This window comes from Nicotiana tabacum, chromosome 19, assembly GCF_000715075.1.
Source record: "Nicotiana tabacum cultivar K326 chromosome 19, ASM71507v2, whole genome shotgun sequence".
In the NCBI taxonomy this organism is placed as follows: domain Eukaryota; kingdom Viridiplantae; phylum Streptophyta; class Magnoliopsida; order Solanales; family Solanaceae; genus Nicotiana; species Nicotiana tabacum.
The window spans coordinates 92,784,835-92,797,425 of NC_134098.1; the positions used below are offsets into that span (position 1 = coordinate 92,784,835).

The 12,591-nt window shown below is 37.8% G+C and overlaps 1 pseudogene; it reads right to left on the minus strand.

Moving 5' to 3' along the window:
• Window positions 1–376: 376 nt before the first annotated feature.
• Window positions 377–9,247, minus strand: LOC142173595 (agamous-like MADS-box protein AGL62; annotated as a pseudogene).
• Between the last annotated feature and the right edge of the window lie 3,344 nt (window positions 9,248–12,591).

Consider the following 12,591-nt stretch of genomic DNA (forward strand, 5'->3'; position numbering starts at 1 on the left):
ACTAGCAACTCGTGCTCATAATATGGATCTAAATATGGCCATAAGTAACGACCAAGGTCTACCTGTCTTTGAGCCTTACGACGAAGAAGAAGAACAAGAAGGCGATGATGGGGGCAAGTTTTCATTCGAAAATGAAACTGAAGAGTCTATGCATGTCACTATGGTCCTTAATGCACGAGCCTAAACTGCAAGTTATAATGCTCCTTAACGCACGAGCCTAAACTGCAAGTTATAATACTTCTTGGCACAAGATCCTACACTGTATGTTATGAATCTCCCTAAATTTGAACTAAATCTTTAAGACGTAAAGCTCTTCAAATTCGAGCAAAGTCTTCAAATTGTAAAGCTCTTCAAATTGGAGCAAAGTGTTCAAGTTTCAAAGCTCTTCAAATTCGAGCAAAGTTTGCAAATTGTAAAGCTCTTCAAATTTGAGCAAAGTCTTCAGATTGTAAAGCTCTTCAAATTCGAGCAAAGTGTTCAAGTTGCAAAACTCTTCAAATTCGAGCAAAGTCTTCAAATTGTAATGCTCTTCAAATTCGACCAAAGTGTTCAAGTTGCAAAGCTCTTCAAATTCAAGCAAAGACTCAAATCGAAAGCTCTTCAAAGTCGAGCAAAGACTTCAAGTTGCAAAGCTCTTAAAATTTGAGCTAAATCTACAAAATTACTATGCTCCTGGAAGCACGAGCCTAAACTGCATGTCATGAAGCTCTTTAAATTTGAACAAAATCTTCAAGTTGCAATGCTCCTTGGTGCATGAGCCTAAACTGCATGTTCCTACACTCCTGGCCCACATAAGTCGAAACTGTGTACCCCTAAAAAAAAGAAAAATAAAAAAAAAGTACGCTAGATTGAAAACCTCGAAAGAGGCGGCCTAGGCAAAAGTTAGGAGATAAACAAAATCCACCCATTCTTAACTACGGTATGACTTGATCCTCTTCACCGAGGTAAGTAGGTAGCTTAGAGTTTCATTCTAAGTTCAATCGTACTAGTTCAAAATATACATATTGCCCCAATCGTTGTCCAAATGAATTATAATGGAAGTAATTCATTCAACCAACACTTGAAAATCGGGCTGAAATATTATTCTTCTGTTGAACTTTGGATATCATATGACTTATAGGGGGAAATCCTCCTTGGTAAACCTGTGTCTTCAATGGGATGACTATAGTCTTTTAGGAGGCTACCAAGTATTTGAAGTTCAGAGATTCACTATGTCTTCATGTTCTCCACTCTTCAAGTTAGCCGCTCCAAGTTGAATTATTTAAGACCTCCAAGTTGAAGTCTCCAAATTTAAATCTTCAAGTCTGTCGGTCTTCAAGTTGAAGTCTTCATGTTGTCCGCTCTTCAAGTTCGCCGCTCTATGAGTTAAAATATTTAATCCCTCCAAGTCTCCAAGCTGAAGTCTCCAAGTCTGTCAGTCTTCAAGTTAAAGTCTTCAAATTCGCCGGTCTTAAAGTTGAATTGTTTAAGCCCTCCAAATCTTCAAGTTTAAGTCTTCAAGTCTGCTAATTTTTCAAGTTGAATTTTTAAAGTCCACCACTCTTCAAGTTGAAGTCTGCAAAGTCCGCCAAATCTTCAAAGTTTCCAAATGTTCAAGTCATTGTCGTAAAGTCCACGAAGTCTTTGAATTGAAGCTTTCTATTTTTTCAATCTTAAGGTGGACATTTAAGTCCCTTTGCACCTTAAGTTGGCCTCTTCGTGGGTTTGTCCTTACAATGAACTATAATTTCCCAATCTTAAGGTGGACATTTAAGTCCCTTTGCACTTTAAGTTGGCCTCATCGTGGGTTTGTCCTTAAAAGTAACTATAATTTTCAAATCTTAAGGTGGACATTTAAGTCCCTTTACACCTTAAGGTGGCCTCTTCGTGGGTTTGTCTTTAAAATGAACTATAATTTTCCAATCTTAAGGTGGACTTATAAGTCCCTTTGCACCTTAAGTTGGCCTCTTCGTGGGTTTGTCCTTAAAAGGAACTATACTTTCCAATCTTAAGGTAGATATATAAGTCCCTTCATACCGTGAGAGTAATTGTAACGACCCGGTCGGTCATTTTGAGTATTACAGCCTCGTTCCCCCACTTACTGCTCAATTTATGCTTTACAGTTATTGTATGACTTGTCGGGGTAATTGGTTCAGGCCCAGAAGGATTTCAGACTGAAATGAGACACTTAGTCTCATAATTGAAAACTTAATTTGGAAAACGTTAACCGGATGTTGACTTATGTGTAAACAACCTCGTATTTGAATTCTGATGATTCCAATAGCTCCGTGTGGTGATTTTGGACTTAGGAGCTTTCCCAGATACTTATTTGGAGGTCCGTAGTGGGATTAGGCTTGAATTGGAAAAAAATTAAATTTTTGGGAAAGTTTGACCGAGGGTTGAATTTTTGATATCAGGGTTGGAATCCGATTTTGGAAATTTGAATAGATTCATTAATTCATTTATGGTTTGTGTGCAAAAATTGAAGTCATTCCGGATTGATTTGATGTGTTTTGGCACAAGATATAGAATTTGGAAGTTCAAAGTTCATAGATTTTGATTTGAAGTGTGATTCGTCGTTTTGATATTGTTTGATGTTTTGGCAAAAGCGGCAGTGCTATCACAAAAGCGTGAAGGGAGTTGGGCATGTGGACCGCAGATGCGGGTGCTTGGCCGCACCTGCGCAACCGCAGATGCGGTTCACGTGCGCTGAAGCGAGCATCGTAGATGCGACCATGGCCATCGCAGAAGCGGCCTGGCTCGCATATGCGTGCCTTTTTCCGCAGAGGCATAGATTCGGGGTTTCGCTATTTTTAACCATTTTCGGATCTTGAAGCTCGGTTTGGCAATTTTGGAGAGGAGTTTTTCCACACAACTTGGGGTAAGTGTTCTTGACTTCCTTGTGATTATATTTCATGAATTAATCTTCGTTTTCGGCGTTATTTTATTGATTGTTCAAGAGATATCAGAGGAAGTTTCTACAATTTCATAAAAAGAATTTTTAAGATTTGAACATCGATTCGGAGTCGGATTTGAGTGAAATTAATATGGTTGAACTTGTAATTGGATGGGTTGTAGGATTTTGTGAGTTTTGTCAGATTCCGAGAAGTGGGCCCCATGAACAAAATTTGGAGTGCAATTTCAATTTTTATGGGAAATATTAGTATTTTGATATGGAATTAATTCCTATAATTGTGTGGACTGAATCAAATTTATTGTGGCTAGATTCGAGCCATTCAGAAGTTGACACGCGCATTTTTGGAGCATTGTTTAGCTTGCTCGACATTGGATTCGTCTTGTTCGAGGTAAGTAACTCTTATAATCTTGGAGCTGAGGGTATGAACCCTGATTATATGTGTTATGTGAATTGTTTGGAGGTGACGCACATGCTAGGTGACCGGCGTGTGGGTGTGCACCATGTAAATTGTAACTCTATTACTTTTGTGGTACTGTGTAATTACCTAATCTTATATGTAACCATGAAATCTCTACGTACTAGAGCTGTTGAGCTGCGATACATATTAGAAACCATGTCTAGATGACATGACTATTCTGTTGAGACCCACTGAGGTCATTTCTGCTGTTAAGTTATCTGCTTACATTGCATTTACATACTCAGTCATACGCATTCATATGTATATCATATCTCAGTCTCTGTTACCGTCTATTGATACATCATATCATTATTTCGAGCTAGTTTTCATGATATTGTGAGCCCGTGAGTGAGACTGGAAAGATTGATGACTGAGTGAGGCTGAAAGCCTGATTATGAGTGACGGTTATGGGATCGGGCTGCACGCCGCAACAATTATACTGGTTTTGTGATAGCGCTTGGGTTGTAGGAGTCCCTCCGGAATCTGTACACACCCCCAGTGAGTGCGGTTGATATTATGCTGTACGCCGCAGCATGGTTGACTGATTTATGCCACGATTGGCTTGTTATAACGCTTGGGCTGAAGGAGCCCCTCCGGAGTCTGATTTATGCCACGATTTTCAATTGTTGTATGACTTGCTGGGGTAATTAGTTCGGGTCCGAAAGGTTTTCGGAATGAATTGAGACACTTCGTCTCATAGTTGAAAACTTATGTTGGAAAGGTTGACCGAATATTGGCTTATGTATAAATGACCTCGGATTTGAATTCTCATGATTTCAATAGCTCCGTATGGTGATTTTGGACTTAGGAGCGTGTCCGAAAAATTATTTGGAGATCCGTAGTGGAATTAGGCTTCAAATGGCGAAAGTTGAATTTTTGGAGAGTTTGACCGAGGGGTTGACATTTTGATATCGGGGTCGAAATCTGATTCTGGAAATTTGAATTGGTCCATAATGTAAAATGTTACCTGTTTGCAAAATTTGAAGTCATTCCGGATTGATTTGATGTGTTTCGACACAAGATATAGAATTTGAAAGTTCAAAGTTCATAGATTTTGATTTGTGGTGCGATTCATCGTGTTGATGTTGTTTGATGTGATTTGAAGCCTCGAGTAGGTCCGTGGTATGTTATAGGACTTGTCGGTATAATTGGTCGGGGTCCCGAGTGGCTCGGGTGAGTTTCAGACGAGGTTTAGATTAATTTCATTTCTTATTGTATTGTTGAAGGCTGCTGGTTCTGGTGTTTTTGCACCTGCGGAAATGGGCTCGCAGGTGCGATAGTCACAGAAGTGGCAATACACACGCAGAAGCGAGGGTCTTTGCAGGTGCCGTGCCTGTTGCGCAGGAGAGATTGATGACTGAGGGAGGTCGAGGGCCTGACTGTGAGAATATTTTTGGGATCGGGTTGCACGCCGCAGCAAGCCATGTTTGCTTTATATACATTATTACTATTATGTGGATCGGGGCTGCCCGCCTGCAGCAAGCCTTATAGGCGTTATATAGCACATGCGTTGTCCGTGCGGATCCAGATATTTATACTATATCACGTGAGTTATCCGTGTGATTTATTGCGCTTGGGCTGAAGGAGTCCCTCCGGAGTTTGTACACACACTCAATAAGCACAGGTACATACTGAGTGCAAGTGCCTAGTGTCGAGTGATTGGGAGGATTGAGTGATTGTGAGGACTGAGTGATGGCGAGGACTGAGTAAATTGATGCTCTGAGAGTATGCATATGGTATTATCACTAAGATACATTGCATTGACATGCACACATGACATACTGTCACGACCTAATTTCCCCTCCGTGCGACATCGTGACGACACCTAGTCTCTACAACTAGGTAAGCCTAACATTTTTGTGGAATATTAAAATAAAAATAAAAATTTAACCAATTGTTCAAAAATACACAACAAATCCCAAAATCCGAAACATCATGAATCACAAAATACAGAAGGAAAAATCTAGTGTCTCTATACATCAGAATCTAACAAGGAAAAATACAGAAGATAATGGACATGTGAAAGAGTAGAAGGGGACTTTGAGGTCTGCGGATGCGACAGATATACCTTGAAGTCTCCAAAAGCTGTCCCGGCTCACTGATAGTGCGGCTGATAAGGTACACCTGGATCTGCACAAGAAAAATATGTGCAGAGAGTAGCATGAGTACACCACAATCGGTACCAGTAAGTGGCAAGCCTAGCCTCGGTCAAGTAGTGACGAGGTCAGGTCAAGGCCCTACTGGTAAATATATAATAAAACAATATAGAGAGTAATACCACAATAAAATAAAGGCTGAAATTTAACAACAATGAAACCATAGAAGGTAACAGCTTTGTACACAGAAACACAACAGGGGATCTCCCGAGATACCGTCTCGTAGTCCCCAATATAAATGTGCAGGGGGATCTCCCGGAATGCCGTTCTGTAGTCCCAAAGTAAATGTGCAAGCGGATCTCCCGGAATACCGTTCCGTAGTCCCAAAGTAAATATGCAAGATAGAGGGATCTCCCGAAATACCGTTCTATAGTCCCAAAGTAAATATGCAGTACAGGGGGATCTCCCGGAATACCGTTCCGTAGTCCCAAAGTAAATATGCAGCGCAAACAATAGAAATGCAACTACATCACGAAATCTTATGATTTAGACTAAGTAGCAGTCAAGAAAGAAGAAGGAAATTCACTAAGCATGTTGCACATAATTCACATAAACAATTAAGACACGTAAACATGTTGTATTAGACTAAACATGATATCTACACATATTAGAATAACTCAATTAAGAATAAAAATAGATTAGTACTCATAAAAATGGTATAACTCAAAATAATAGGAAAACATGTTGCTGCTTAGTAAGAAAAATCGGGTTTTACCACAACTAGTCTGTGTACGTACTCGTCACCTCACATACACGGCGCTCACATATCACAATGTCATGAAAATAGTCCGAAAATGATGACATGACATATCAATAAATAACAATAGAGACTGTGATATGATATATAATGAAATGAATATGACTAAGTATGAATTTTCAATTTAAAACAAATAATTCACAGCAGTATGACCTCTGTGGGTCCCAATAATACTGGCACATAGCCTCAACATGATTTCTTTTAATATGATTCTCAGCTCAATTTCTTTAACACATAAAACTGCATGGAAAATGCCAAGATTATTTGACTACAAAATTCCACGGAACAATTACGTCACAATTTCTATGGTGCACGCCCACACGCCCGTCACCTAACATGTGCGTCACTTCCAAACAATTCACATAATACGTATATTCAGGGTTCATACCCTTAGCTCCAAGATTAGAAGAGTTACTTACCTCGAACAGGACGAATCCAAAGTCAAGCAAGCTAAACAATGCTCCGAAATTCTCATTCTGCGCGTATTAACTTTTTAGTTGCTCGAATCTAGCCACAATAAATTTGATTCAGTCCACAAAATTATGGGAATTAATTCCTTATTAAAATACTAATATTTTCCCTCAAAATCCGAAATAACACTCCAAATATCGTCTCGGAATCCGATGAAACTCACAAAATTCGATAACCCATCCAATTACAAGTTCAACCATACTAATTTTACTCATTTCTGACTCCAAATCGATATTCAAAACTCAAAACTTCGTATTATGAACTTTAGTCCAACACTCCCAATTGCCTCTTTAAATTCATCAACCATTTGCTAAAAATGAAGATAGATTCATGGAATATAATCACAAGGAAGTCAAGAACACTTACCCTAAGTTCCGTGAAAAATTTCCTCTCCAAAGTCGCCCAAACCGAGCTCCAAAATCCGAAAATGGTAAAAAATCACGAACCCTCGAACATAAAGGATTCTGCCCAGCACTTTCGTAGATGCGGACAAGAGGTCGCACCTGCGACCCTCGCTTCTGCGGAAAACAACTCACTTCTGCGAGAATAGCTTGGCCAACTCAGATCGTTTCTGCGATGTCTAGGACCGCATAAGTTCTTTAATTGGAGCTTCCCACCAATGACCGTTATCTCTCTTCCTTGCTTGCAGGGCTTCTCCGCGATGTTTTTCCATTTGGAGAATCCCCTCAATATTCGTGAGCTCCATATTGAGATCACGAACACTAGCATTTCGATGAGCGACAATGAGCTGATTATGACCATTATTTGGTGGATAGTTCCTTGTGAGAAACCTATCCACCATTGAGTCCACACAAGTCAATCCGAACCCTTTCAAATTCAAACCAACCATCCCCGCAAGTCAATAAACAGTAACAACACATTCAATGAGTCTTAATTAGGGGAACGAAGATTTAGAAAGCAAAATGACCGGTCGGATCGTTACAAAGCGAGCTCTATATATCAGATAGAGAGTTACATATTGTGCGCTAGCTCCTTGTACATGGTTAGAACTCTCTCTTTTTTTTTTTTTGGGGGGGGGGGGAGGACTATAATAAGAGGATTATTTTATGTAAAGATTAAATCAATCACATCTTGCAGCTACTATATAAATATATATCTAGCATACAATATGATAATATATGCAGTCACACCATGGTTTTTTCTTCTATGAGATTGTTTCTAATGTCCTGACTTATGAAATATATAAATATATAATTAATTATCAGTTCTCACAAACTTCACAATCTTAACTTAAGAGGTCCTTTCGTTACTTCTTTAGAAGAAATTATACATACTACAAACTTCATAGTTAAAACTTTGTTACTTACCCATACCAAGCTATCACTAGCAATAAGGATAAAATCTACATATAATTGTCTTTATATATATATAGATAAATTGAAAAGATAAATTGAAAATTAAAAAGTTATAATTAAGTGTGGTTTTGAGCCTATGTTATTAAAATCCTACTCGGTACTCTCTCTCTCTCTTAAAGAAATGAGTAACACTATTCAAAAATATTAAAACTTATAAGGCACAAAAGGATGGAATAGCGGGACAAACATAAAACACACTAATAATGTTACAAATAACTCCACTCTTACGACAACACACTAGTATAGCTATTGTTTGAACTCTTTGAATTCCTAGTAACGCGAACTATAACTAATGATCATTATATGATGACACAAAAGACACACATCGGATAACTCAAATGGAAAATGAACTTAGACACTTATAAAGCAAGCCTTTAATATTTAAGCTTGTTATTTCCAATAATTCAATTACGCATGATAGGTATTGAAGTCCCAGGATTTTCCGGAATGACATTCGAACTACTGAAGAAGTAGATCCACTGGATCTGTTAGCAAAAGGCGCACCAAAATTGAGTCCTGAAACCCTATTTTGAAATGAAAAAGAGCCATAAGAACCATATGAAGATCTTGCCCTAGCACCAGTAGGAGCCAAGGCACATCCAAAGGTGAGAAATGGGAATGCATTACCAGTCACCATTTGTTGGTTTTGTGCCTCTCTTTCAACTTTCTTCTTTATGCATTCTATTGCCTCCTTCAGTTGTCGCAGTTGAAAAAAGTTAAGTTCTTTAATTGGAGCTTTCCCCCAATGACCGGTATCTCTCTTCCTTGCTTGTAGGGCTTCTCCGCCATTTTTTTCCATTTGAAGAATTCCCTCAATGTTCGTGAGCTCAATATTGAGATCACGAACACTAGCATTTCGATGAGCCACAATGAGCTGATTATGGCCATTATTTGGTGGAGAGTTCCTTGTGAGAAACCTATCCACCAGTGAGTCTACACAAGGGTGGCCAAATGAGTAAACTTTTTTGCCCGGGAAAATACCACAAGGACCATTTCAGCACCACATAGTGTACAGAGTTCACTAGCCTTCTTGAAGAGACCAGCACGACGCTTCGAAAAGGTCACTTGCAAGTTACTCTCATTTTGCATCTTCACCATGTCAACCTTTTGGCGACCCTTACTCCTTTTTGCCATGGCTAATTAAACACTTGAGATTTGAGAAACAAAGAAATTGGTGATTTTAAGTCTCAACACCAAGTGCTTTATATAAGATATTATGATAGGAAAATGAATTAAAATAATTTGGGAGTCTAGAAACTTATGTTCTTTCTTTTTTTGAAGGATTTGAACCAAAACTATTTTGCCTCCATTCTTTGTCTCGCCAGCGCCAGTTTTTAATGATCATAATTAGACAATAAATATTTTCTTAGTTTGAGTTATGTTATTGGATTGCAGTTGGCCACCATTTTATTTGAGAACAAGTTGAAAAACAATATTAATAAGAAAATACTAAATGATCTGTATAACCTTTTATTTTGATAAGATGTTGTTTAACTAGGCTATTCTATTGTTTGAGGAAAATGAAATCAAATAACTTTGGGAGTGTAAAAATTTATATGTTCTTTCTTTTTAATAGGACTTAAACCAAACCCATTTGGCCTTCATTCATTGTTTCTTTGTCTCGACAGCACTAGTCCTTAATGATCATAATTAGACAATACATATTTTTTCTTAATTAGAATTTTGTTATTGGATTGCACTTGACCACCATTTTATTTGAGTAACAAGTTAAAAATAGTTTCAAAAAAGAAAATATTAAATAATCAATATAACCTTTTATTTTGCTAATATGTTATTTATTCCAAGTTAAAGTTTAGGTGTTTTTAATTACAAAATTCTTTCACTTGTCATGAGTATTATGATTAGGTTTTATAAGGGGAGTCTGTAGAAATATATAACATTTTCCGGAGTATCTAAAGCATCAATCGTGAGGAGTTTATTTTGTAAAAGTTTTCAAATTACTCAATAATTACTTTAAGATTTTAAATCGAAATGCTCAAATATTTTCATACTTTAATATGAGTAAGAGAATAGATACTTTCACACTATCTAAGGCCTATGATGTAAGGTCCTTTGCTAAGCAAGACTAACAAGAGAATATCCATAGAACTAGACCAAACTTCGAATGTACAGAAAATTAAAGCATCATAGGAAATATTTTTGTACCTTCATTTTACATATGAACTTATTAAAACTTATACTATAAAAGTGCTATGTATTTTCATCACTTTCATATATAGAATGATGGTAATATATGAGATAAAAAAGATATTTCCTACAGTGCTTTACTATATTTCTAAATTTGATCTAGTTTTATGGATATTTTCTTGAGTAGTCTTGCTTAACTAAACCTTCCGTCATAAGCCTTAAATAATATGAAAATATTTATTCGCTTAATCATATTAAAGTACGAAAATATTTGAGCATTTCGATTGAAATATTAAGGTAATTAGTGAGTAATTTTGAACTTTTACAAAATAAACTCCTCATGAGGTGCTTTACAAAATAAGCTCCTCATGAGATGCTTTAGGTACTCCAGAGAGAAATTAATACTATATATCTGTAACGACCCGGCCGATCATTTTGAGTATTACAGCCTTGTTCCCCCATTTACTGCTCAATTTATGCTTTACAATTATTGTATGACTTTCCGGGGTAATTGGTTCGGGTCCGGTGAGGTTTTGAAATGAATTGAGACACTTAGTCTCCAAGATGAAAACTTAAGTTGAAAATATTAACCGGATATTGACTTATATGTAAACGACCCCTAAATAGAGTTTTGATTATTCCAATAGTTTCGTATGGTGATTTTGGATTTAGGAGCATGTCCGGAAAATTATTTGGAAGTCCGTAATTAAATTAGGCTTGAAATCGCTAAAATAGAAATTTAAGATAGGAAGTTTGACCGGGGAGTTGACTTTTTGATAACAGGGTCGGAATCTGATTCTAGAAATTTGAATAGGTTTGTTATGTTATTTATGTATGCAAAATTTGAGGTCAATCGGACTTGATTTGATAGATTTCGGCATCAAATGTAGAAGTTGAAAATTCTTAGATTCATTAAGCTTGAATTGGGGTATGATTCGTGGTTTTAGCGTTATTTGATGTGATGTGAGGTTTCGACTAACTTCGTATGACGTCTTAGGACTTGTTGGTATATTTTGTTGAGGCCTCAGGGGCTTCGGGTGAGTTTCGGATGGCTAACGGATCAAAATCGGACATAGAACAAAGCTGGAAGCTTTTTGCCATTTGATGCAATCGCACCTGCGAGCTCGCAGAAGCGAGCCTGGGAGCACAGAGGAGAAAAAGGGAGAGTGGGCAGTGGCCGCAGGTGCGATGGAAAATTCCACATCTGCGTGATAGCAGATGCGGACGAGGAATCGCAGGTGCGCTAGTGACCGCAGAAGCGGACTACTTCTCGCAGAAACGAGTCCGCAGAAGCGAAAGCATAATCGCAGAAGCGGGAGGCAGTGGAGCCTTGGCTAACCGCAGAAGCGGCAGATTCTCTACAAAAGCGGGACCGCAGATGCGGTTAAATGATCCGCAGAAGCGAGAACCCTAGGCAGGCTACAAAAACAGAAGGGTCAGACATTTTTGTCATTTCGGAGTTCAAACATGGTTTGGGACAATTTTTCAAAGGGATTTCATGGGAGAACTTGAGGTAAGTCACTTGTGATCATTGTTAGTCAATAATATTAAATTATCATTGAGTATTCCGAATAGATTACGTGTCTTTGATGTATAATTCATGAAATTGGGTCTAGGGATTTAAAAATAAGTGTGATGACCCAAAAGGTCATATTATATTTTAGAACTCGAACCTGTGCTTTTAAGCCTTAAAAATCTCATTTTTACCCTCCTCAATTTGCGTGCGCAGTCCGGACAGGTTTCCGGAAAGCTTTTATATTGAAAATTGATGAAAATAAGAATTCATGCCTTAAAAAGTTAATTTTATTTGACTTCGGTCAATAATTTTGGTAAACGGGCCCGGATTCATATTTTGACGGTCCCAGTGGGTCCGTATCGAATTATGGGACTCGGCGTATACCTGAAATCGAATTCGGAGGTCCCTAGCTTGAGTTATGAATTTTTGATGAAAATTAAAAGTCTAAATATTATTTGCTTTTAAGAATTGATTGATGTTTGGCATTGTTAGTACCGGGTCCGTATTTTGGTTCCGGAGTCCGGCACAGGTTCATTATGATATTTAAGACTTGTCTGTGAAGTTTGGTGAAAAATGGAGTTTATTTGACGTGATTCAGACGTCCAGTTGAGAAGATAGAAATTTTAAAGTGTTCTTGAGAATTGTATTCGATTTGGTGCTAAATTCGTAGTTCTAGATGTTATTTTGGTGATTTGATCGCGCGAGCAAGTTCGTATAATATTTTTAGACTTGTGTGCATATTTGGTTTGGAGCCCTGAGGGCTCGGGTGAGTTTCGGATAGACCACGGGATGTTTTGGACTTAGAAAATCTGGT